The following is a 26969-nucleotide window of genomic DNA, read 5'->3' as shown; positions in this document are numbered from 1 at the left end:
CATAAAGACCCAAACAGATGGATATTTTGGACAAGTGTTCGATAATGCAGTTAAGAAAAGTTAATTTTCTAACAAAAATTTATAATGCAAAATGAAAATCAATAGAGAAATAAAATGTTTCCAAACTAAGCAGTTGTAGGAAAAACCCTATTTCATTTATATATGGGCATCTTTGATATTTCATTCGAACAAAAATAGTAAATTGTTTGTTTTCCTTGAAGAAGGTGAAAATAATTGTTTATCGATCACTTACCTCTCAACACGTATGGTCATTATTATTGAGTGACAGGCTAAAAACGAAGTTACTACTGTAGAGTAGAAGGTTCATAATAGAGATTTTTCGTTGAAACTAATTCCAATCAATTTTATTTCCTGAAAGGCTTGTTATTCAGGAGACAGTTTGATAGAGCAGTTTCCAAACTCATATTACTTTTCCAACCAATGGTAGTTGGAGTGTCGCTGCCTAGTTTTATACAAAACGATCTATTATGATTGATCTTTGTTCACTTTTCGTGCGCTGAGAGGCGATTGAAAAAGTTGTTATCGTGCAGACAGTTTTAATGGAGAGTCCTTGGATTGTTTCGGAATAGATTAACGAGGTCGATCATATTTTTCTAGTTTTTTTTGTAGAACTTCCATTCGAATTATTGATAATATTTTTTTCAAGGGCAACTTGGATGTTTCAGTAAATTGATATGATAATAACCCATCGTGGGATTACCTGCTATCATGCAAAGTCTTGTGTATCTCAGTGATTTCAGTAGTTTTGTTGTATCAATTCAAATTAAATAAAAAATAATGGTTTTCATTATTTCAATGAATTATATTATCCTTATTTTTTCTTAAAATTTATCATAAGCATCATTTTAAAAAAGGATATGTTCAATATGTTCTTTCACGTACTTGATTTAATCAGAAGCAATAATGCAATTTCTCAAACTATTAATAAATGGAATATTCCAACGATATCAAGTACGAGACAATGTATTAACTTCGGATTGAAATCTAAAACGGCTTTTGATTTTCTGCATTGTATTTTAATCAAATTTCAGTCGTGCCCTTCAAAATATACCTTATACCTCAGAGTAAATTTAAAAAAATCATGTAACTTATATTGCAATAAACAAGATTCCTTTGGCTGGGATTAAATCAAATAAGAAAATGAATGTCATTACGTACCTACTGTCATCCATGACATAAGTAGATTTAAGTCATTCATGACATAAGGTCGTAGTTTCGTAGATGAATTGAATGCTTTACCTTGTAATGTCCTCCAGAGTAGTGTTGAATAGTCAATAAGGGATGTGTCTTGTTCCGAAACATCGATATCCACCATTGAAGATGACAGTGTTATATGTAAGTGAAACTTTTCCACTTTCATATACTTTATTGTTTAGCAATCCTGTGAATGATATCTGATTAAACTCCGTAACGAATGTTTCTAGTACGAACCGAATAGGAAAAATTGTTTTTGTATAATTCAATGTTCATATAGAAGTAGTGGTTTCGAGAGTATTTTTCTTTCGTATAATTAAATGGTTATACGAAATCATTTCGAGAGGAATTGATTACATTTTTTTCGAATTATTATATTCTTCATTCTTAAAACGACTATAAGCAGGCAATTACTCAGGAACGGTTGATCCAATTACAAAAAATTGAAAAGTATTGGATAGAACATTGAAATACCTGTTATATATGTGATATTATTATACTTCCTTTCCATTTGAGAATAAATGGCGTCGAGTTGTGCCACACTAGTTCATCAAAAAATACTTCCATTATACTTAAAAAAATGTTAAAAGTCAATGCCACAGAAACCCAGGCATCCATTTTCTCCAAAAAGATAAATATCTCCGAACCAGATGTAATAATCTCTGGTCAGACAATTTCGCTTTCTACTTCGCTAAGTTTGTTGGGGGTTAAAACGGACACCATTGTCACATTTGATTCCAGCAAGAGCGGTACATATCATAAATACGCTCATCCTTTTCTATCATACCCATACGACTTGAAACTATAAATTTGCTTCTTTGTTGTGTATTAGTGGTGAAGAAACTCTTCAGATCTCGAAGAAATTCTCAATAAAAAATATCATAACTGAAGAAACAACTCACCTACCATTTACTCACTAAAAATATTCATCCACTCTGCCTTTGTTAATTACTGCATGTGCCCCATATGCTGGAAAGTTAACGTTTGTTTTCAATTTTGCTTAGGAGCCACCTGATTTCCCAAGTGGGTTGTGAAATGTTTGTAATGCAAAAAAGGTGTTGAACATTTATGTGTATAAACGAAGTTAAGTACGTCGAAAATAACTACACAGAACTCCCATTATCGTATAGGCGGATGTAATTAGCTAAATGTTTATGCATCATTCTTAATTTTTGTAGATTTGGAAAGTTATTCAGTATCCGTTGAAACATGTGTAATATCCTCGATGCTCGATTCGTGGTTGCAAATGTTACAGATACCGCAAAGAACGGCTACTGATACTGCAGGAAATATTTTATCGAAACCAGTTCGCCACTTTTTATTCTCGAACGTTATAAGTCATAAACAGAAGACAGTTCGCAGATACGATCATAAAGTGGAAGCTCTTAAGCGAAACATAACATAACTCTTCAGCAAGGTTTTCTATCATGTTGGCGAATTGCTGTCTATTGAATAATGTTATATACATTGTTTCACAATGATTTAATGAGATATACATTCGCATTCTTTGTCTGTAATTTAATTAGATTTCTTGTTGTTTTGAGTTCTACTTTGCCATAAAGAAAATAAAATATCTTGGAATAATTTTAGACAGCAATAGCACATAGACCACATAGTTAAAAAATTACGTTGCATACTTAACAAATTCAAACGGATAGCAAACATACCCAATCAAAAACAGAAAATTATTTTATATAAGAGTTTAGTAGAGCCCCATCTGAGATATGGTATAATTGGTTGGGGTGGAGTGTCGAAAAGTCATCTACATTCTCTTGAGGTTATGCAGAAAAGATTTATCAGATGTATCCTACGGAAAAGTTACGACCACCCTGGTGATCTACTTTATTCAGAATCTGGAATATTTGATCCCAGACAGCTTTTTATTATAAATATTAGTGCTGTGCAGCATAAGAACAAAAAAGAATCAACTACTTATCACCATAAATATGCTACACGTCGGAATCATAGTATTCTCATTGATGCTCAAATCAGTTGAGCAGAAATCCTACCGGTATTTAGGACCAAAACTCAACAGTTTTCTTCCTGATAATTGAGGATGCGAATCAAATCTCAAAAAATGTATGACAAAGATTAAATTATTTGCCATGAATATACCACGAGCAGACATACATAGACAATATAAATTTAAATACTTACTTCCACGATTGTGGATATATATTGTGTAATAATTTGTTCGTAGTCTGGAACAATTATTGATTAAAATCTCTATATCTTTTGATTATTTAATTTATTTATATTCTGTTCAAGTGTGTCCAGTTCAAACTCATATCATTTTCTATATCTAGTACTTATTCCAATAGATTGATTGGTTTTATTTATTTATATTCTGTTCAAATGTAGCTATTTTATTTAAATTTATATCTTAGTAATTAATTCAATGCATGAATCTCATTCAATGTCAGATTCAGTATTCTCATTCCTTACACACAGGCAGATCATTTTGCCTCGTAAGATGTATTTTATTTGTTCTCTGTTCATTTCTATATATGTACATGTATATTAATTGTAAACAATCTTAAGACTGTGAATAAATACATATTATTACATACTATATTATTATTATCATAGTGAGGAAATTCCGAAGAACAAAAAAATTAATGCACTGTTTCTCGGCGTTTCAATGCAAACGTATTTATAGAAAACGAGTTTCTAACTGAAATTCGTTTTGTACAAAAAAGTTTCGTTCTGGAATTTTAAACTGAGAACAACCTGAAAATTAATTATTCTTGTTATTCTGACTTGTTTAGCAAAGCAACACCAAAAACTTAGTTAAATACTTATTTTTTTCTTTCCACTTTTTGTCAATTGAGTTGACATAATCAGGAGATGATTTATACTCATTCCTGAAAAGAGACCTGGTATATAATGGAATAGTTTTGCCACACAAATCATTACGTTTATCTAAAAAGGATTATAATTACCCATTGAGAACATCCTATGTCTTATTTTCTTACAACGCATAATTTAGAAATGACAGAGCTAGGTGATCTTATTTGAGAAAATAATAGAATTTGTGGAGTAGAAAAATCTTCATTATGACTCAGACATGATTGAAACTATCATATTTTATTTGCATTTCTTTGTTCAACAAACAGAAGATTCAAATATATAGACTTATAATGGGGAATGTTCCTCAATTTGGGTTATTACAGCAAATGCAAGTTTAATTCATGAGTTTTTCAAATTCACTTTCGAAAATTATTCAAATTTATGTTTCAAATGTTGGGTTTCAATTTTTAAAGGGATTTGTTTCTAATTCACATATTGGCAACACCGCCTAGAATGCTAGATCGGAGTTCAGGTTAGTAGTATGGCTAGAAGAAGAAGAATCTTGTCAATAGTGTAAAATATAAATTATAGTTCAATACGACCTCCACAAGCCACATAAACATCAGTTGTTTTGTTATTTATTTATATAAAGCAAGATAGGTTACGTGCACAAAATGTCATATGCCACAGAATATCTCGGAACTCGGAACAGAAGTAAATAGAACAGCACACCTCTGAAATATGTCATCTTTGTTTGTCTCATACAAGTAACAGATTCATTGTCTTTTATTAGCTATAACCGATGTTACCAAATGGTGAAATAGAAACGAATCCCTTTAAGTGTTGAATGCATTATTTCATTTTTTTTAAAAGTATTTGAATAATTTTTTGAAGAGAAAGATTAAAATGATAACTTTAAAATGCGTTGTTTTAGAGCTCTTTTATGAAAACTACTTGATTTTCGTCAGGAGGAACATTCCCCATTACAGGGGTAGGTGGATTAATTGCCAAACTCGACTAGACTCATCTAGACAATGAGCTCTAACAACAAAGGAGCATCACAATAGATCTGAAAAAGTCGCGGTGAATCAGCCCATGGGTTGGCACCCCGACAATCTAATCTAACCTATACATCGAGCGAGATAACTTTGAAGTCACATATATCATTCGAAATATTGATGTACAAGTATGTAGTGAATGAATAAAAAATCTGGAACCGACTGGAACTAGTTGGCAATTGATGTTTTGTGGGATTTGACTCATTGGATTAAGGAAATCTGGCGTATCAAAAAAAGCACTTTAATGTGAGTTTTCTACTTGAAACTTTACAAAATCGCGACACGTGTTTTGCTCACATTAAACTGCTTTTTTGAATACTTTATAATGTATTTTATTCAAGGTGTCCAAAAATACCTACACTCGGTATCACATAGAACGAATTCTTCCTTTTTTGCGTTGATATTATGTCTAATACGAAGTATATTATCCCAATTCTCCCCCTTAGCAATTTGTCAACACCGAATTGGGGGATGTAAACACATGAGAGAAAAATATCTCGCTTGGCTGTGTCATAATTCTTTCCAAAACTGCTGCTTTTCTCACCCAAGCTTACGTGTCTAATGAGTCGAATGGACATCTTTGAAGAAACGAAAAGGGGTGCTTTGTTCCCAAAAAATCCCTATTAAGGTGGTTCGATGCAATGAAATCCGTCGTGATTAAAGCTGAATGTGTCTGAAACAGAGATAAGACGCAACAAGGGTGTGTTTAGAAGGCTATCATTAAAGTCTCCCTTCAGAATTTTTTATCTCGGATTTTCAGCCGGTATTGTGTTTATTGCTCAATGAGTTGAAATTGGAATCTGCTAACTTGTTGACTTACCGAATGATGGGGAATATTTACAAGTAGATACATACTTAATGTAGATAGTGAATAGGCAATTTTGGACTTGGGCTAGAAGTCCAGAATGATGAACCGAACTTGAAGTTATTGAATACACCTTATATTTCATGGTTGCAAAATGTTACACGATATTTTCTTGGTTTTTAACTTTCGACACTCTGAAATTGTTTCAGGAAAACTGCTCGAGTGTATTAAAACGTAAAGTGAAAAGTTATACAGTTAAGTCTTGGGTAGATTCACTGTTAATCTCAGTTGAATCAAAGGAACACTGATTCCTCCACAAAAAATGTCTTTCAAAAATGTTTTTGATACGTGTTTAAAGCTGTGACAATCTCCGGAGAAAATAAGGAATAAAAAGTCGTTTTTACATGTTGAAAAAAGTTGAAATTGTTTGTGTAGGAGTCAAAGGTACTTATGCTTTTGACCTTTCACAATCTAAAAATCAAATAAAATTTTAATCTGCTAGGGAAGTGTAAACTTAGTAGTGAAAATTACTATACGAAAGTCCTGCTATAGTTTTTTTTGTGTTTTTTAGGTATTTGTGTTATGTAGTAATATTTCAGCTTCAAGTGGAGAGATTCGTCATTTCACATAACCAGATTTAGAAATAATTTTTTGTGTTTATACTCAATAGATAATTGAAATCTTTATAATACATTTGTTTTTTTTATTTTTCTAATAAGTGGAAAACAGTTTTATTTTTTAATAAAACAACGATAAAAATAAAATAAAAACAACAATAAAAATTAATTGGCGCTCCGGGGCGACTTCATTGATTCCAGTGGCGCATTTGCTTTTTCAGCTGCAGGAAAATCCGGAAAAACCTGCAGCACCACATCATCTGAAGATCTCGATCTAACAATGTCCTCTCTCTTATAAAACAAAATGTAGGGTGTCTCCAGAGGCTCCAATAAATTCAATGCATCGCCAGAACACTTCGTGACACGACTATCGTCAAACTAAAACCAGTCCGTTTCTTCTTTGACCAAGGCGTAATAATGACCAAATTCAACGCTAGAACCACAGTGAACAATGACTGCATGAATATTATAATAGTGGTCTGCTAGGTTGAAATGTTCATCTATTTCGAACCTTCCAAAGAGTTTCTTGCTTCCGTTAGAGGTTGAGTCTTGTTTGAAAATCATCAGTGTTATTATTAGATTGACTGGTGCCTCAGCTATACTTGTCAGTTAGTTTGGCGCATGTTTGGCAATACAGTCGATCATCACCTGTTAAAAATTCCATTTTCAGATGATTTGACAATAAGCTTTTCACGGACTGGTTATTAGTCGTATTAGGAAAAGCTAGATGAAGTTCCAGAAATTCACATAAGTTTTCAGTACTTCTTGAACATTTACCACAAAGTAAACAAGTGAGGATTTTTCCAGCAAAAGATTTACAAACACAAGACGAGATGGGTTGTACGGAATCATTCAGTCCAGAGCGGTTAGGAGTATTGATTTTGCTATTGTTTTGCTCACGAAGAGTATTCAACAAGAACCCCAAGAATTCGGAACAATCCTCTTGTTGTCCTAACGAGTATCTAGTGGACTTCAAAGACTCCACGAAATCGGTTGGAGGGAAAGATGATACCTTCTTACGAAACTGCAGTTGCATGAACAGTTGTTTGAGTTTGATGAATAAGTAGGAAACATTCCCGTTCTCGTTCATCATTAAAACTTCGTTCTTGAAATTCTTCGTCATGAACAACACTGAACTCTCTACTGATTCGTAAGGAAGAACACGTTTCACAGAATCTCCATAAGAACCATTTCTCAAGCTGCGATCGATCCTTCCAAGTGTAGAAGGGTTTCGTAAAGGGATCGATTCGGCTCTTGCTTCAAGAAGCTCTTCCACTGAAAGGGTACCAGTTCTACGAGGACTGCAACTCATTTTTTGGGGGCAAGAATGACCTTGAGTCCACTGACCGCACTGAAAAAGAAGAAGGTGGATCAATCACTTGTGAATTAACCTTGATATGAGACTGATGAATATCCACATATTTCGGCTTGTCTCGAAGAGGTTTCAGTTCCGTACTGAAATTAGGGCAATGCATGATCTCATCAAAATTATGTGAAGGAGGAATAGTTCCAAGTACTGAAGCAGCATTGCCACGTTGAATAGCAATACTAATTCTTTCTATCAAAAAAGAGGTAGAATTATTTTAGATTTTTCAATATTTGTATTTATGATATCTGTATTTGTCTTTTTATTCGTCTATTTTACTCTAACTTCACCACTGGATCTAGAATCTTGAAATATGCTAGTGAGTTCTTTGTATAGCGTAAATAAGCATCAAGAAGCGGAAATAGGAATGTCCACCGCCCAAGGGGAAAAATAAGGGTTCAAAGATTATATTGAATTACAGCAGTTTTGAAGTTGGAAACCTGAAGTTTTGTGTTCGTAAAAAAATATTGTAATTATTCTTTTAAAATGGTCTGTCACGAAACTTAATGTGACAAACCAAATTCTACGCGGATGAATCCGCGAGCAACAACTAGTATCTTAATTATTATTTATATGTCTAATATGAAAAAACTGACTCTTTATGTTTGATTGCTCAGTAAAGAATTTTCAAAAGGAAATATAATCAAGTAGGTATTTATTTCAATCAAAAATATTGTATGCGGTACTGAGTTTTGTTTTTGTTATACGTTGAAGCAAAAATGATTGTTTGACTGATTGACAGCAAATACAGATGTATAATTAGTGGTTACATAGCCTAAATGATATTCTAATATAATTCAAATGATTCATCCCTTGAAAAAAAGAAAGGTTTCTACGATAGCGCCTGAAACTAAAGATATAAAATGTTACTTAAGGGAGGTAAAAGTAATATACCTAACAGTTACTTCCAATACATGATAAACAACTCAGATCCAAAATGTATTTTTAGCCGATTTTCGAATCAAAGGATTTGTTCGACCCGAACATGAAATTTTTATTATTAATCAGAAATATGTAAGCAGTATTCCTGAAGTCTTTACGTTATCCGAGGTTTTTCTTTTATGCGTCCATTTCGGCTCCTGAATTATAGAAAGCCATAAAAAGGACATAACTATATAACGTTTATACAATGGCGCGGTCATATTACGTTGCAGAAGTCGCAAGGGGCAGTGGCGTCACTAAAGGGTTCATGTGGGGCTTACAATTCTAAAATGTTCTCTGGTGGTTTTCTATTGCAAGTGTCTGATACACAAACTCCTAAAATATCAATTTTTTCAAGTCAATCGTGATAATAATTCATTATTATTTTTGAAAAACATATGTCTCAGAAAATATTGTAATTTTATTATTCTGATTCACTCTGTTTGATTGGAAAACTGATTCGTAATATTGGATATTTTATGCAATTGCTCAATTCAAAATCAAATACATAGTTGATTTTGTTCGTGTCTCAACTATTATTTCCCATCAATATCTCAATCACCTTGTACATTCTAGTAATCAGAGCGAATTTCATTAGTTCTTCGAATCATCAGAATTGAAAAAAAATGTTTGAATTGAATATATTGGGTTTTCTCGGAACAATCCTCACTGAAATATAACCCACACCTCTTCTTCTTTGAACCGACGTGACTCAGCACAATGACTAACGTTAACTCTTAAATCTCTCGAGAAATAATGAGAACTGACTCGATTTAGATTACCGCACAACCTACAGATCGTTACCTATAAAATAATTCCGTAAATTGCAGTTACAGTTGACATACAACGGTTTATTAGATTGTAAAATCTGAACCACTTACAAGCAGTAGTATACTTGATTTGAGATAGAAAGTATCAGGAAATAGTGTTACAAACTGGAGAAATCGACTCGCCGATTAGTTTATTGAATATCTCGATGAAGAATATTGTATACAAGGTTGCTAATCCAAAGTTAAGCAATTCATATAAGGTTATAAATTGAAGTTTGTTCAAGAACAAATTCACGGAATGCTTTTCTAAACTCCAAACTTCTATAAACTCGGAATTCAAAAATGAAGAAACGTTGAAAATAATCAAAGTTATTGGGCCAACCAAAGGTAGACAAGTAGTTTTCAGCATTCAATAACGAGTATTTGCTATTGCTGATGATTATCATTCTCTTGTCGTGTCTGCATTTTATAATTATGTCTCCAGACAATTATGTCCTCATTAACACGGTATCGTCTACCTGGAGACCTATTAATTGCAATATTGTTGCAGAAATTCCATATGAGCAAGCTTTGCAGATTATTAGCTGACTCTACTTTAAACTTGTGTACTCATGAATTCCCAATGGACGACTTTTCGTCTCATGTTGTTTATTTATTTAATTTCTTTGGTCCGAACGCAACTACTACATACTGGAAAATATTCGTAATCGGGCACATTATTGTTCAACACAGTGAAATCAGAGTAGTTGAGAAATTATAGGGATATACCTACAGAATATATCAAATTGGTCATACTTTCAGAAATGGCAGTGTCATTAGTTCGTCACTAGTTTTATAAGGCTGAAATACGTGGGTTTCTAGACAAAACTTTTCATGACGAAGTTGTGCATGTTAATTTGATACGAAAAACGAAGTGTACATAGTTTTGAAAGTATGAGAAATTGTTTGACAATTCACCAACCACAACCAACGACAAAAACATATAGCTTCACTTTCTGATGAAAATAAGTTGCACATACCAGACATTGGCATGATCAGGATATCATCTAAAATTATATATAGTTTCCTCAATGATAAAAATTAAATAAAAACAACAATAAAAATTAATTGGCGCTCCGGGGCGACTTCATTGATTCAAGTGGCGCATTTGCTTTTTCAGCTGCAGGAAAACCCGGAAAAACCTGCAGCACCACATCATCTGAAGATCTTGATCTAACAATGTCCTCTCTCTTATAAAACAAAATGTAGGGTGTCTCCAGAGGCTCCAATAAATTCAATGCATCGCCAGAACACTTCGTGGCACGACTATCGTCAAACTTAAACCAGTCCGTTTCGTCTTTGACCAAGGCGTAATAATGACCAAATTCAACGCCAGAACCATAGTAAACAATGATTGCATGAAGATTATAATAGTGGTCCGCTAGGTTGAAATGTTCATCTATTTCGAACCTTCCAAAGAGTTTCTTGCTTCCGTTAGAGGTTGAGCCTTGTTTGAAAATCATCAGTGTTATTATTAGATTGACTGGTGCCTCAGCTATACTTGTTTCCTTATAACAGTCAGTTAGTTTGGCGCATGTTTGACAATACAGTCGATCATCACTAGTTAAAAATTCCATTTTCAGATGATTCAACAATAAGCTTTGCACGGACTGGTTTAAAAAATAATGACATCAATTATTCATTTAATGACTAATTCAAATTCATAATGAGCTACTCTATCCAGATGAGTCCAATATTGGTATTCGTACTACTTTTAAACATCTATGGTCATATTCAACGAAAGTCATTTTTTGTGGAAGAAAAAATCAGTTTTTTTATCGACCTTTTTTGGGTAATTGTTACCTTCCACAATCTGAAAAAATATAAAAATTATAATGGAGAACTTTATACAAGTATAGAAGGACACACTTTTTAGTTTACCCCGATAAGTTACTGCGTGAAAATCACAAAGAAAAATCTTCTATTTATCAGTAACTTGTCGTATTTAACAATTTCGCCTATCAAAAAAAATATTAAGAAATAAGACTTATCTTTAAAATGTGGAACGCTTCACGATTTTGCGCAAGGATGACACGCTTATTACCTTATTACCTTATAACTTGAAATTGGGACTATTTCATAGATATTTGGATCAGATCTCCATTATTATGAAAATAAACTGTTGAAACCTGGACATTGTCACAATCTAAGGTCAATATCGTTTGTTAATAGCAATGACCTGAGGTTAGGATGTTGAGAATAGATTTCATGATATCTATAAAGGAGCTCCGCTTTCGAGCTAAGCAGTATGCAGTTTTTCTTGAATATATTACTATATTCATTGCTAATATATCAACTTTGCAGAAATGATGTGGTTACCAGAGAGATTGTAACGTTTGAAAAAACTTGTATGACAATATTTTGCACCAGCAGAAGTGATATTCTAGCATAAGTATATTTAAATGTTTTAGGAATTACACGTTAAAAGGTAAGACCTCGTTAGTCCTCAGCTCGCAAAAGTTTCGACTTCTGAGGGTTGTCGTTCGTAAGGGTGCGACAGCTGGTTTACAGAAAAACAGAGAAAACAGAAACAAAATGTTCATGTGTTCATTGTAATTCATACACAAAAAACGTGTGATAACTTAAACTAATTTAAGTTGAACTATTTAATATTGAAATTGTTTAACTTGTGAAAAGCTTAGGTTATTACTTAAATTTTATGTTATGTGAGGAGAGGTTATTTATTAATAAATCTTTTAGTGATTATTCTGTGTATGTACATATATTATAGCTACCATAAGCCAATTGTTACTTTTGTAGGAATAAATAATAATACTAGTAATGTAAAAACACAAAATTAGTAGTATTTCAAGCCACGGTTCACTTAATAAAAGTATATTACGTGCTTGCTGGTTAGATTTTCATAATACCGTCAACAGTGTATGTCTAACGCACACTAAACACTGACCGTCTGTCCGACGAGAGAGGAGGAGCCTGCCTTTCGCTGACTTCTGCGTGAGAGAAAAGGAAGCCAGAGAAACTGGCGCCGTTATGTGGTAACGAAGAGGTTTACCCTCACATAAGAAGTTATCAAATAATAATTATTGTGACTACGAACACTGGGAAAGAGTAGGGACATATATTGAAGAATTCAGAGTTTTCATATAAATGAATTTTCACAGCTTGTCCTTGCTCGGTTTCCGTCAGAGGATGCTGTGCTGAAATTGATTTAAACAGGATTTTGGCGAATCGCCTACCCTTGTAGCTTCCTTTATCATCCATATATAAAGCATAATAAATTATAAAACTTCTCGGTTTTCCATATCCTCGACGTCTGGGAATGCTCCTTTTTTAATAAGCATAAATATTTGAAATTCCCTCGAATGTTTTCTCCGCTCAGATAGAGATTATTTCCACATGAGTTTCAATGTCACTTTTAATGAAACCTAATATTCGGCCACCGGGTTAAATCAACAACGTATTAGCTACGCGTTACGGTCAATGATACGAAATTTCAAGTCGCCTCTTATACCAACAATGAATTTGGAAAAAAACGCCATTGTTATTATGAGAAAACGCTGTGGGCGGAACGAAAGGTGGGTAAATATGTTTGAAAGGAATTGTTGGGAAAATTATAAGAACAATCTAGTGAGCCATTTGAACAAGGACAGAAATTGGTTCATGAATCTTTCCAGGGCCGTATTCAGCGGGGCAACGGAGGCAGGTGCCCCTCCAGGAAATAGATAAAAACCGGAAAAAGTAACTTGAAAATTATCTAAAAAAAGTTTATTGTCATGTAGGTCTTCATTTGAAACGTGTAGGAGCGACAGAAGTCACTTCATCTGTCATTGACTCTGCTCTTCAGGCTTTTTATTTTCTATCTCCGAGTATAACAGCATCCAGGCATCATCAGTGGAGTGTGGATCGACTGCGAGGACGAAGCTTTCATCTCGAAGTCTGATGATGTCTGCCGCAGTAGTAAGCGAAACATTTAGTACTTCAGGTTCCACTCGACTAGGGCCTACCAGAACCGGATTCTATTCTCTTTAAAAATATGAGTATCATTCATATGTGCCCTCTCCTGGAAACACATCCTCAATAAGGCCACGAATCTTTTCAATACTTTCTAAGTATTATTAGAGGTTGCTTTTCTTTCAAATTTTATTTGTTGAATGTATTGTCTTCACGAGTACAATCCGATGAAGATACTTTACAAGGTGTCATCAATCATTGATATGATCCACGTAATGAAGTTGCTCTTGGCTGAATCGAAAATGTAAATTATCCAGCTATTGTGCATTATGGTCATACCTAATCAATTGTTCAATTGTATGTGCTAATGTAATACAATTTACCACTAGTAATTTAAATTGTTTGTTATACTGGTAGTAAACTAATATATTATCAATCATCTGTTTCTGACATTTCAAAACTGATATTTGTGATGAAGCCGTCAAATGTTTTTTTATTCAAGGGCAGATCCGCTCGATAATAATATTATTTTTCTAAACGCAACAATCCATTCTTAGACCGTTTTAAGACCTGATAACTATAAATTTATTAGAAATAAAAGCTCTATCACAATTGTTTTAGTAGTGAATGGTAATTTATAATAAGAAGTAAAAAATCCATAAAATCTTTTTTCAATAAATAATATCAAATATTTCACAATATTGCTTTACCGAATTGTTTCAATTTTTGTAGAACGGAATCTATTTTTCAATTATGTAAATCCATTTTATAAATAATGAAAGGTACAAACAAGTTCATTCGAAAATCTTAATTATAGGTAGATCGATTCGCTAGATGTATATTAACATTTCCATAATATTTTTATTCATAATGTGATTAATATTTTTTTTCTTTTCTAGGTAAGAACTCAAAACAGACCTGGGAGGAAGCGAGCCCTCAATGTGTAAGAAGTATTTTGATTATTATTGAAAATGTTCAACGTATCTATTGATAAATAATCAATTATCAACTAAAAGAGATGATTTTCATTTACTCAAAAAGCTTTCGAGCAACGTAATGATACATTTCACCTGTTTTCCCCTGCCCAATTACTTATGAGAGCTTTTTTTATTATATTTGTAACGATATGGTAGATTCATATAGTAGAGGGAAAAGTTCTTGCAATCAGTTCCATGACAAAGTTACTTCGAAAACAGCAGAATGTAAGAAAATTATTGCTCTGTATTTACACACTGATGATAAATTATTTCAATGGGTGTAACAAATTGTTAATTTTAGTAATGGATTTTTATTTGAACAACAGCTTGCACTAAGTGAATTATTATCCAAATAGTTGTTCGTCCTTGGAGTAACACTGAAATTCCCTTTTTTCTCTACCCTTATCGGAACGGGCAATGAATTCGACATTTCTTGCAGTTGGACGTTATACATTCGTGATGAATTATCAAAATTCAAAAAATTTTTCGAGGAATCACATAAATATGTCCGCAAACTGAAACTTATGGAAAGAACAAAAATGTTTCCCTGACAAATTTTTAAAACGAGAACATTCTAGAAATTTTCAATGTTTTTTTGAGCCGGGACGGGTAACATACATAGATTATTTCGTCAGTTCGGACTTCCATTGTCTAATATAATATAAATTGATTTGACAACCCTGAAAAATTTCACTGGTTCGGACTTCCATTGATCACGAAACATTGTCAATCACCTTCAAACAACCCTGAAAAAATTAAAAAGAATAACCGAAAATAACAATTTTATTAAACAAAAAACTGAAATTACAAAGATATAACATACAAGCAACAACTAAACAAATAAAATTTTTTTCAGGGTTGTCAAATCAATTTATATTATATTAGACAATGGAAGTCCGAACTGATGAAGTACACCACGAAATATTGTCAACCACCTTCAAACATACGTAGATTACATTAAACAAAATAATCGATGTTTTTTTGGGCTAGATGGTCTCCTTAAAACAACTGATTCAATTTATGTGAAGAGTAGGTAACCTCAATAATCAACAAAAAGTGATCTTGGGATTCAAGAACCTGTTCGAAGTTGTACTTAACGATTGTAACAGACTTCAAGTCTTTGATAAATCTATTATTTACCGACAAATTCAGATTCATCTCATCCCTCCTCTTAAAGCTTTATTTGTTGTTTTCAACTCCTCAAACATTTAATTGTATTTCTTGTTGAATTTTCTTTCTGTTGAACCTCCCCATCTAGACATTGTTTTTTGTTTTGAAATCCACTTTTCCGAAATTTGGAACTTGCACTCTTATTTTTCAGGCATTGATGTAGAGTTGAGATACATGAGATTTGAACGTAATCCCTTGTTTTGTATGGTTTCAATCGACACTTTAGAATGTAAAACATTACATGGTCTTGTTCGTTCTTTTTTTCAAAGTATTTTCACTTCACAGAGATAATTCAGTCACTAAAATATTTCGAGATTTTTTTTTTAGTTTGATAAGACCTGGACACACTTCATTTCAAAGCATTTCCGAAAGTATGCATTGAAAGCAATGATGGGATATTTTTATCTTACCACTTATCAACACAAATGACATAATTATGTGCCTATTAAATTTTTCCATCGAAGGTTGGATTCAAGTTTCTTATTTATGAATTCAACTTTGTGTTTTGCTCTTTGGATAGTTGTCTGTGGAGTATGCCAAGCCCCGGCGTTTTTTCCAAAATTTTTGTTATTTCATCTGTCGTCGTATATCACGTTTCTGTTGAGTAGACGTTATGGATACTGAAAAAAAGTTGGTTGTGTAACAGGATCAATTTTTTCTTGACAAAATTATTGTTTTTTTGCTGACGTTTCGGATTTAATTAAATTCTTCTTCAGAGCTTAGTATATTGTTACTGCACCAATAATTATACAACTTTTGACTTCTATTAGTTGTCAACTCACAAACAATTCATATAATTCTTCAAGAGACGTTGATGCTGAGATAAGCTTGATGGAAATAACTCATCACGATTAATGATTGAGGAACACAAGCAAACCCGAAATCTAATTAAATATCTTATTACATCATCCTGCACTAAAGGTCAGAAATATATGATTTATCGTTTAATGAATAGAGCCATGAAGGTAATATTCAAATAACCAAGGAATACTCCATCTTATGAATTATACAAAATGACTAATAATCTGATTTTGAATCATGCATTACTCTTCGTAGAAGCTAAATTCGTATGAATTGTCAAAAATACCCTGAAAAGTAAATTGCATGATGATAATACAAAAAGTTTCAATAATTTTTATCTTGTAATGGCCACAAAAAATATTTATCAAAATTATTCCAAAAAAGTTAGATTTGAACAAGTTGCAAAGAAAGAAGAAAATGCACAAAGTCTCTATCGATCCATAAGTTTCCCCGTATTTAAGCCATTCATTTTAAAAGATTTTTTCAAACAGAAAGACTTAGAGGCAAGTTAAATGTTGCCACCGAATTTCCTCTAGATGGATTAGACATGAACAATTATGCAGCAGAAAATGTAACTCCTTGTCGTTATAACCTATATGCACTTTCGAATCACACTGGATCTACCTACAGCTGACATTATACAGCATTCTGCAGACATCCTTATACTGGCACGTGGCACGAATACAATGATTCACACGTGTCACCAATTTCTCCAAAATCGCTCGTGAGTAGAGATGCATACATCCTCTTTTATGAAAAGGAGGAAACAAGTTCGCACCTTTGAGCGTTTTGAAATGTTTTTTTGTACTGTTGTTTCAGTATTATGATGAATTAGTTATCTATAAATATATTAAACCCTTAATAGAAAGGAAATTTGCAAACAGAAATTGGAGTACGATATGGAAAATCATTGGAAACTGTAATATTTAGTCAAAATGGAGATCCGTTGCATACAAAGCAATAAACGAAATGTATGCGGTGGGTTCAAAAACTATTGAGACATGGAATCAGTAACTCCAATTTATGTTTGACATGCAATCTCGCACATCGGTTGGGAGATCGCGGATTTTCGAAAAATACATGGAAATGGTGTAAGGAAAAAATGAATAAGTGAAACAATAGTCATCGGATAGCAAGCCATGATGGTTAAACCTAGCTAGCCACTTGCGCCAGCGAAACGTCAGGAAGAAATTCCAAAAATCCACGGCTTTCAAACTCGAAAAGCAATGACACTGAAAACCTCAGCCGTGAAAGTCTAAACCATTTTATTGTGGTTTATTGTATAACAACCTGGACCAGCACAAATATGTAAAAGGGTTTGTAAACACACTTAGAAAAAGTAGGTGGTTTATGATAGAATCTAATTGTTTAGATAGATTTTCAAAAAAATTCATTCAGATATAGGACATTGTTTATACTAGGTAGTTATTATATAGATAAAAAAAGATTTTTTTCTAAAATCTTGTAATACATACATACATATGATGCACTATTTGAAATCTTTGGTGTAGTAATGAATATTACTATTACTGGAGTTTTTTCCCAACACCAAATCGTCATTTTTCACACCTCGACACGTGTTTCGATCACCATGTGATCATTTTCAAAGAGGAAGATTAAACTCAAATCTTCTTTGATACTACTACCAAATGAAAAAATAATCGGATTCCAAATTGTTCAGTTTTTGATAAATTGACTGAAAAAATAAAAAATTTAAACAGTTTCTTACACCAGCTTAATATCTATTTGGAGGTTTTGATTGAAAAAATGCGTGCCATCAACTGTGGTACATTCAAAATTCTTAAAAATATTGTTGTTGTTTCCAAAGGGATTCCCGTTCTGGTCCATCAGTATAGATGAAAATGTATTTATCATCATTCAAAATTGAATACGTCCTTTTCAAACTTCAGTTAACTACGATCAAGGGTTATAATTTTTTATGGCAAAGCCTGAACATTAAAGCACTTCAACTAGCATTTATCGTTCATAATTTTTTGAAAACCACAGCAATGAAAACAATTTTCTTTGCTCTTTCAAACATAGTCCTCGAGAAGATTTAGATACCTCATTTGTTTTATAACTTTGTGAGATATCTGAGAAACCATAAGAATTCAAATTACCCAGTAATCGGAGGATGGTTGGATGTAGTAGCTAAGGGAATATTTCTAAAAATAATCCCACGCGCGATCTTTCCACAAGACGGATTGCTGCAGCTATTTTATCTCACGCACACGCTGCATTTCCCCATAAATTTTTACGGGAAACAAAGCAACCAACCTACGAAAATGTAACTTGAATTTCCGTTTACGTTGGTGAAATGATATTTCTCGAGTGCAGTAATAAATCGGGATGGAGACCAATTCCCAGTGGTTGTAGAGGAGTTCTGCTCACGTGGATTGTTTTAGGGCTATATGGAACTAAATTCAAACTTCTATGTCGCGTTATTATACATAGGGACTGTCTCAAATAAAAACGGATCGTGATTTAAGTGATTCTGGATGGAATCCAGCAACTGGGTATGTTTGAGGGCAGAGCTCCATACATGAGAACAATACTCTAAAAAAGGTCTGATCTGAGCTTTATAAAGCATCAAAAGTTGCTGAGGTGTGTACAGCTTTCTGGTTCGAAACAGTGTTCCAAGCTTTTGAGAAGCATCCTTTGCAATTCCATCAGCGACATGATTGTGCCAAGACATATTAGTGTCCATTTTAACCCCCAACAAACTTATCGAAGCAGAAAGCGAAATTGTCTGACCTGACATTGGATGCCGGAGCGAGGATGGAAGAAGAAAGGATGGGGATAGGATGGGCAGTTAAAAGAGGAGAGGAGGAATGGAGTACAGGGATTGAAAGGATTACCAAACAAGGTGGTGTAAATGAAGCGGAGTTGATAGCAATGGAACGAGTGATCAGTATGTGGAGTATGGATGAACGCGTGAAAGTAGTTAGTGATTCCGCGGCAGCGGTAGAACGAGTGAAAGCAGTTAGAGTGGGGAGCAAAAGGGCAGCGAAAATACAACGGATGATTGAGGAGAGGAATGCAAGGGGAGTACGCACCCAGATTATATGGAGGAGGGGACACGAAAAGAGTTTTATACTTGATAATGGGGTCAAACTCGTATAAGTAAAATTTACCAGTGGTATTTAGATAAAAGTGTTTTTATTTATTTCATTTAAGTGATCATAAATTAATATAAATTAAACAAGTCATCAATCATACATATTTAACTGCCAGATTATACCAATCAAAAGACATTTCTTAGTTGGCAGTTCTGTTTTTATTTTTTTTTATATAGATTTACAAATTATATTATGAAAGTTAATATTTATAAATTCCACTGTTTTCCCCTACTCTGTAATTGGGTTCATCCTGTAGAATAGTGTATGAAATAAATAAATAAATAAAAAATTTCTGATCACACTGAAAGAAAATATTCGTTATGCGATTAGGGAGAAAAAATTGAGTGATAGCTTTAGTGTAGATGGCCTGGTTTATTTGTTTTTTCTTGGAGAATATTTTAATGTATCAAAAGCATCCGCATATCGAGAGCGCTACTATAGTGTGGATCGACCCTTAGTCTTACACTTGCGATAGTTCCCACCCTCTCTTTCGCCCACCATTGTCTTGAAGTGCTAAATATGGGAAATTCAAGTAATGGTGCATGTTATACTAAACATCAATACGACGTATAACAAAGAGTAGTCGTGGGAAATGACGCCGTGCATTGTTCATTACTGTCCCATTATATTCTCAACCGATTTTCCGCCGCGGTTATCAGATATCTAAACAAGTTATTGTGGACAACAACGTGAATCATTTTAGAGTTATTCGTTCCAATTCTGACTCGAATGTATTGAATTATTTAATTAAACGCATAACGTTTATTCTCCATGTTCCACCCCCCACTTCAAACAATTCTTTATTGATACATAGAAGGTAATAGACTTTTCATAACAAAAATTTCACATTCATAAACAAAAATATTAATAAACAGGGCCGCGAACCCCTTATAAACTTTTGGAAAAATTTTATTTAATACGTATTACGAATCGGAAAATATTTGTATCAATACTTTGTAGGTAAGTCATAAAGCAATCAAGATAGCAAGAGTTATATTTTTTCTCGAAGTTTTGTCGAATTTGCGATTCGATGACATGAAAATATACGTGAAATTTGAAATGCGAATTCAAAAGTCAATTCCCCTGTTTTTAAAATAAAAGCAATATGAATATCGAACTGCATCCATACTTGATTTGTTGATACAAATAAGTGAACGTTGCTGATATTCGATGTTGTTCTTGTATGTAACAGCGTTATTTCCCAATATGCAAATTGAAGAAAAATTGTCATTTGTTATTTCCAACGAATACCATTGAACATCAACATGTTGGTACATACAGATCTGCCTCCCAACATATTTCGCTAATAAACTCCGCTAACTCTTATCTATATTTATAATGTTTCAAGCCTCTGTGATTTTCTGTCTTTAAGTTCTACTATTTTATACATACGAATTGTCCACCTGCTACATGACCTGCTACAAATGTAATTTTTTATATAACGAAGTCAATAAACATCCATCTATCTATGGTTTGAATGGTCTATTTTGATGGCAACAAAACACAGCTATCGAATTCCGAGTGAAGTTGTCATTGTATTGATTTTTTCTCATTTTAGGTTTGGTAAACTAATGTTATTCCTTAAGTAGATACTTTGAACCATGACAGTATATCTGGAAAAATATTATATCACTCAGAATATCTGTACACTTACAAAAGTTAAAATATATGAAGGCTCAAACTCTCATTTCTTCAGGCTCGTGACTATCATTAACATCAAACAAACCATCTTTCTGCAGAGAGGCATAAAGTTCAGACCATGATATATTAAATTCGGAATAGAAAAGTTTGAAACTTGGTCTTTTGGAATACTTGGAAATCAATATATTCCAGAATCCTGATCGTCTGCTCAGTGGCCACATGCATAATTCTCGTCTCTTGAATTTATTTTATAATATTGAAATTGGTAGTTAGTTGGATAATTTCAAGTATAAGGTGGTAGGAGAACTAAGCTAGTGTTAATTACATGTCGAATTTAATGGAATTGTCCGTAAAGAATGAGTAGTTAAATAGTCAATGAAACTCATGACTATACCTTGCGGGGCCTGGGCTTCACATATCGTAGTAACTTTTTGGGCTAATCTAACCTAGTTCGTTTGTCGGGTTATGGTAATTCAAATACTCAGAATACAGCAAAATACGCTTTTCCAGTTACACCCAATATTCTGAGGGTATAAAAACAAGAGTGGTTGGATTCTTGAATCTGCTTTGTTAAATTTGTCACCCTCAATGGTCTCTGTGGCAAAAGGATAATTCCAATGTCAGTCGTCCCACACACACACCTTCAATGTTCACCTTAACAGAGAACAAATTCAATTTCATTTTCACGGAGTACATTTCAATTTGCAAACACGTCATTCATCAAAAATCAAATTTCATCAAGATCCACGTATAGAAGTGACTACCCTTCTCTCATACGATATATTGACTCAAACACGTATAGGGACGATTAATTTTTCTTTCTACCAGTATATTGACACGCATTTACCCTTGAGTGGAATATGTGATAACATCCAATCCTTCTTCAAAGACTAACGTCCTATCAAAACATATTTCTACGCCGTATCTGATTTTCTTGTCTGCATACTAATTTTCATTATCATACTTTTCATATAAGTTTTTGAAATGGGTTTGTTATATCATGGACTTGGGTCTAGATATTTAGGACGTCTAGAATTATTTAGTGCCTTTCGTCTCCAGAACGGATCCTCTTTCGTGCCACCTGAATTGTTTATAATCTCGAAGGCAATTTCAGTTCCGAGAGCCGTTTTGTTAAAGATTATATCCGACCCTCGAAAACCCTGCTTTAAAAGAGTTATTCTTGTGAAAGGACTATTGAATTATGTATTTGTTGTTTGGATTTGAGAAACATATTTTATTTATAGCGCCGTTTCTTGATATACTGCTCTTAGCCGTCGATACATTTCCATTATCCATTTCTTCGTTTTTATAGTATTCATCACTTAGCAATAAAGACAGCATGAAACGCTTCCTAATACTTATTGAAAAGAAAAATTTTCCTGGAGATATAATTTTTGGAAAAAAAAATTATTTTTGGAAAAAAATAATATCTCCAGGAAAATCTATTTTTCCATAGATATATACGGGGTTGGAAACTTTCAGATTGAGAAAAAAACGCTCCGCAATTTATCATGTACAGAAATTTCTTTCAGATGCAAACCGGAGCAGAAAATCTATCTGAAACTGTAGTATATCTAACTATTTCTCACTGACAATCTTGTTCTTTTCCATAACTAGAGGAGTTGAACTTTGAGATGGAAGCTTCTAGTTTGAAGAAATCCTTGTAACTTGACTTATGATGCACTGTTTGGAACCTTTGGTGTAGTAATGAATATTACTGGAGTTTTTTCCCAACACCAAATCGTTATTTTTAACACCTCGACACGTGTTTCGTTCACCAAGTGATCATCTTCAAAGAGGAAGATTCAAACTAGAAACTAACGCGAAGCTAGCCCTATTTATGTATAGATATCCCATACAGGTAAATCATCCAGGTGTACCACCCATACAGGTATACTGACCTAAATTAATTTTACAATTGGTATAGGTCCGTCATCGTTATTCATAATATTATTGTTTTTACTTATTTCTACACCCTCATAGGCATCTAGTTGCCTGTTGTTGTTAACTTGTCTAACTAATCTCAATGAACTGAAGTCTATGGAATGGTTTTGTTGCAAAAAAGACCTGAAAAATCAGCAGTCGCCCAACGATTTGGTGTTGGGAAAAAACTCCAGTAATATTCTTGTAACTTGAGATGGAAAATTCTTTATTTTATTATTCTAAAGGAATAGCTTGGACACATATGCCTCGAACTCTATGAACATCATTAAGATCTTATCATTTTTGTCCGCACCACTAACACAACTTGCATATTCTCGTTGATCAAGTTCACTCAGCTGCTCGTTATCCGAATCATCTTTTTCTGGAACTGTTTCGTCATCTTGTTGGTCTTCAAACAATCAGTTCAATCTGATACCTCGTCATAGAAATACATTGCTCATTCATTTTAAAACTATTCAAGTCATCATCTGAATTTTCTTCATAAAAAAATTACAAATTGAACTTTCTAAGCAATTCAGCAATTTACCGTCGTCGTGTCCATCTGAATGGACGCCGGGTGGAGCGCATCAGAAACGTCCAATTTTCCATGATTCTACCGCTGAATTTCACCAATGGCATAGGTTATGTTGGTTTTGAGGACCTCTGTGGTCCGTGGCTCATTCGCGTCCTGCGACTGAAGAAAAGCCCACAAGAAAAAATCTAACGAATCGCACGATTTTGGTAGTCAGTTCCTCCAGATCATCCAATTCAGCCCAAAAGAAACTGGTAATTGTCGACCTATAGTGCTCGCCGTTGACAGTTGACAATTTTTTTGTTCACGAACCCTTTCTTCCAGAAATGGGCCTCATCGCTAAAAAAGGTCAGTTGCCAACTGCTCCGGAGCCTATTCAGCAAACACACGTCGTTGCCTATGGACATTTACCTTCAGTTCCTGGGTCAGGTGAATTTTGTATGGGTGCAGGCTAAGTCACGGCGCAAAATTCGCCGTGGTCTGCGAAAATCCGAGTTCTTGTGACCAACGCGAAAACGACGGCCTCGGATTCTCCTGCGCACTCTCACAGACTGAGGTGATGTTTTTTTCGGCAGGTCGTGCGTTCGTAGTTCTTGTTGGTCGATCGTTAACTGAAACAATGGACTCAAATTTATCCACCACATTGGGAATAGTCCTCATGGTAGAACGATTATGGCGAAGTCCCTGTTAAAAGACCCTATCTTATGTTGTGTACCATCACTGTATATAATACATATTTCAATTTCATTGTATTTTATCGAAAGTTTCGGTTAAAATATTTTCCGATTCGTATTTATCTGTGATGGACTTCTTTCCATAAATCGACAGATTTTTGCGAGTTATTGAAATGTTATTATTTTTATCTCTATTTACTGAAAGTTCCCAGCTTTTCATATATTAACGTACTGGTTTCGGAGTAGAATCTCTCAAAATTATTCGGGGATTAGCTTGGTAAACAAAACGTATAATGTGTAATTCAAAACGACAACAACGCTGATGCTTCTAGGGAAGTTTCAGAGGATTTGCATTTTATGTGCAAAACCAAGCTTGCTTGCATTCTGTCTCTGTTATATTCAACAAAGAAAATAGATGTCGCCTACTTGATTGTGCCTGTATTAAACATATTGTAAATGCAAGATTTTCTTTACAGATTTTGGACTCTTCAGTTTTTTTCTAATTCAAGACGTGCGGACAAGTGAATATTTCCAGGGGATAATTGAATAAAATCGTGTTTAAATCTTATATAGAATATAAATGATTACTATTGTGAAAAATAGTTAATTATTAGAGTTTTGATTAGAAAATAACCTTTGCCTTTTCTACTTATTTCTACGAAACCCTTCATTGCTTGGAAGGATTGATTGCAGCTTGTAAAATGGTTCTAATACAGATTCTGTGAAACATATTCTTCCTTACGAGTCAGTAGACAGTTGTCCTGAAAATCTTGCGAAGAAAATTGGATTAGATGATTTAGGAAACACTTGAAACACTTGCTACATAAAGAGCATTTTACAAGTTTTGTTCATGACGAAGAATTTCAAGAACGAGGTATTAACGATGAACGAGAACAAACATGTTTCCTACTTATTCACCAAACTCAAACAATTGTTCATTCAGTTGCAGTTTCGTAAGAATGTATCATCTTTCTCACCAATCGATTTCCTGGGGTCTTTGAAGTCCACTAGATACTCGTTAGGACAACAAAAGGATTGCTCCGAATTCTTGGGTTTCTTGTTGAATACTCTTCGTGAGCAAAAACAAAGCAGAATCAATACTCAGGAGCGCTGTGGATTGAATTATTCCGTGCAGTCTATCTCGTAGTGTGTTTGTTGATCTTTTGCTGGCAAAATCCTCACTTGTTAACTTTGTAGTAAATGTTCAAGAGGTAGAAAAACGTGTGTTTTTCTGAAATTTCAACTAGCGTTTCCTAGAATGACTAATAATAACCCGTCCCTGCAAAGCTAATTGTTGAGTCATCTAAAAATGGAATTTTTACCGGGTAATGATGATCAACTGTATTGCCAAACATGCGCCAAACTAACTGACTGTTATAAGAAAACAAGTATAGCTGAGGCACCAGTCAATCTAATAATAACACTGATGATCTTCAAACAAGACTCAACCTCTGACGGAGGAACCAAACTCTTTCGAAGGTTCGAAATAGATGAAAACTTCAATCTAGCAGACCTCTATTATAACCTTCATGAAGTCATTGTTCACAGTGGTTCTGGTGTTGAATCCGGTGATTTTATTACGAATTAGTCAAAGACGAAACAGACTGGTTTAAGTTTGGCGATAGTCGTGCCACTAAATATTCTGGTAGTATTTTGAATTTATTGGAGCCTCTGGAGACACCTTACATTTTGTTCTATGTTTTATGAAAGAGAGGACATCGGCAGATCAAGATCTTCAGATGATGTGGTGCTGCAGATTTTTCCAGGTTTGCTAAGTTATTGCTGAGTTCACTCTATCAGAACTCCTATAGTCAGTAAATCATATTTGTGTTTCCTGTTCATAAGATATTTGCAAAAAGATTTTTACTTGATGATAAAACCGATGAGTCGACGAAATATTTTAATTACTATGAGTAGAATACCAAAACATGCCGTAAATCCCGTAGTATATTATCTTTCCCAATTATTGGCTGTTCAAATTAGTTTTTGCTATTCATCGTGTCTTTGAAACATTTAATAATTTTAGTGAACGATCTAAACTACTGCTGATGAAGAAACACACAGTGTACTTAAGAAAAACTAACAAGATTAGTAATACCTTCGATAATTTGTTGTAAACAAAGTATATATTTTCCAGAATACATCGACGTTACTATTGAATATTCAATAGAAAATCATTATGATCAATGCATAGGGATTATACGTTGAAAAATAAAACGATTACAGAAAGCTGTTTCACAAATATGTAACCTTGTTTTACCATCACTAATCATAGAAAAAGTAACTTCCTTTTAATGACAATTACCACACCTGGTTAATTGCAGTGCACTGACAGTAATGGCGTAATAGTGCTGATTATTAAAACTCAGTCTAACAAATCCATCGAGAACTGTTTCTCAAGAAAACTAAATAACGCGACAGTTTTAGGCCGGTATAGTTTTATCGTAAAAGCAACATTTTCAGATGAACCACATTTTTTAATTCTAATAGGTCAAAACAGTTCCTGTGTCCATAAATATTTTTTGAATCGCCCACCATATACGGCTGCCGAAGTGAGTCGTGGCCGGTGAGAAGCCCCTCCTCAAGATGTGCAGTAGATGTGTAGAAATCTGTTATCAGGATTATTCGAGCCGTGCTAC

At 33.8% G+C, this 26969-nt stretch overlaps 1 protein-coding gene and 1 long non-coding RNA gene across 2 annotated transcripts in view; both read left to right on the top strand.

The window, feature by feature from the left end:
* ed (hemicentin protein echinoid) overlaps window positions 1-26969 on the top strand; it is a 263620-nt gene that overhangs the window by 60322 nt on the left and 176329 nt on the right. The window lies entirely within an intron of this gene.
* Window positions 399-24969, top strand: LOC141484802 (uncharacterized). The gene is made up of 3 exons (XR_012466808.1): window positions 399-1356; window positions 14393-14436; window positions 24807-24969. It is a non-coding gene; the product is annotated as an uncharacterized lncRNA (long non-coding RNA).

The sequence above is a fragment of the Leptinotarsa decemlineata genome, unplaced genomic scaffold, assembly GCF_025532065.1.
Source record: "Leptinotarsa decemlineata unplaced genomic scaffold, Ldec_3_MD MMD2_tig00026294_RagTag_RagTag, whole genome shotgun sequence".
NCBI classification, from domain to species: Eukaryota; Metazoa; Arthropoda; class Insecta; order Coleoptera; family Chrysomelidae; genus Leptinotarsa; species Leptinotarsa decemlineata.
The sequence above is the reverse complement of the archived record's forward strand: the minus strand, read 5'-3'. Positions and strand labels throughout refer to the sequence as shown.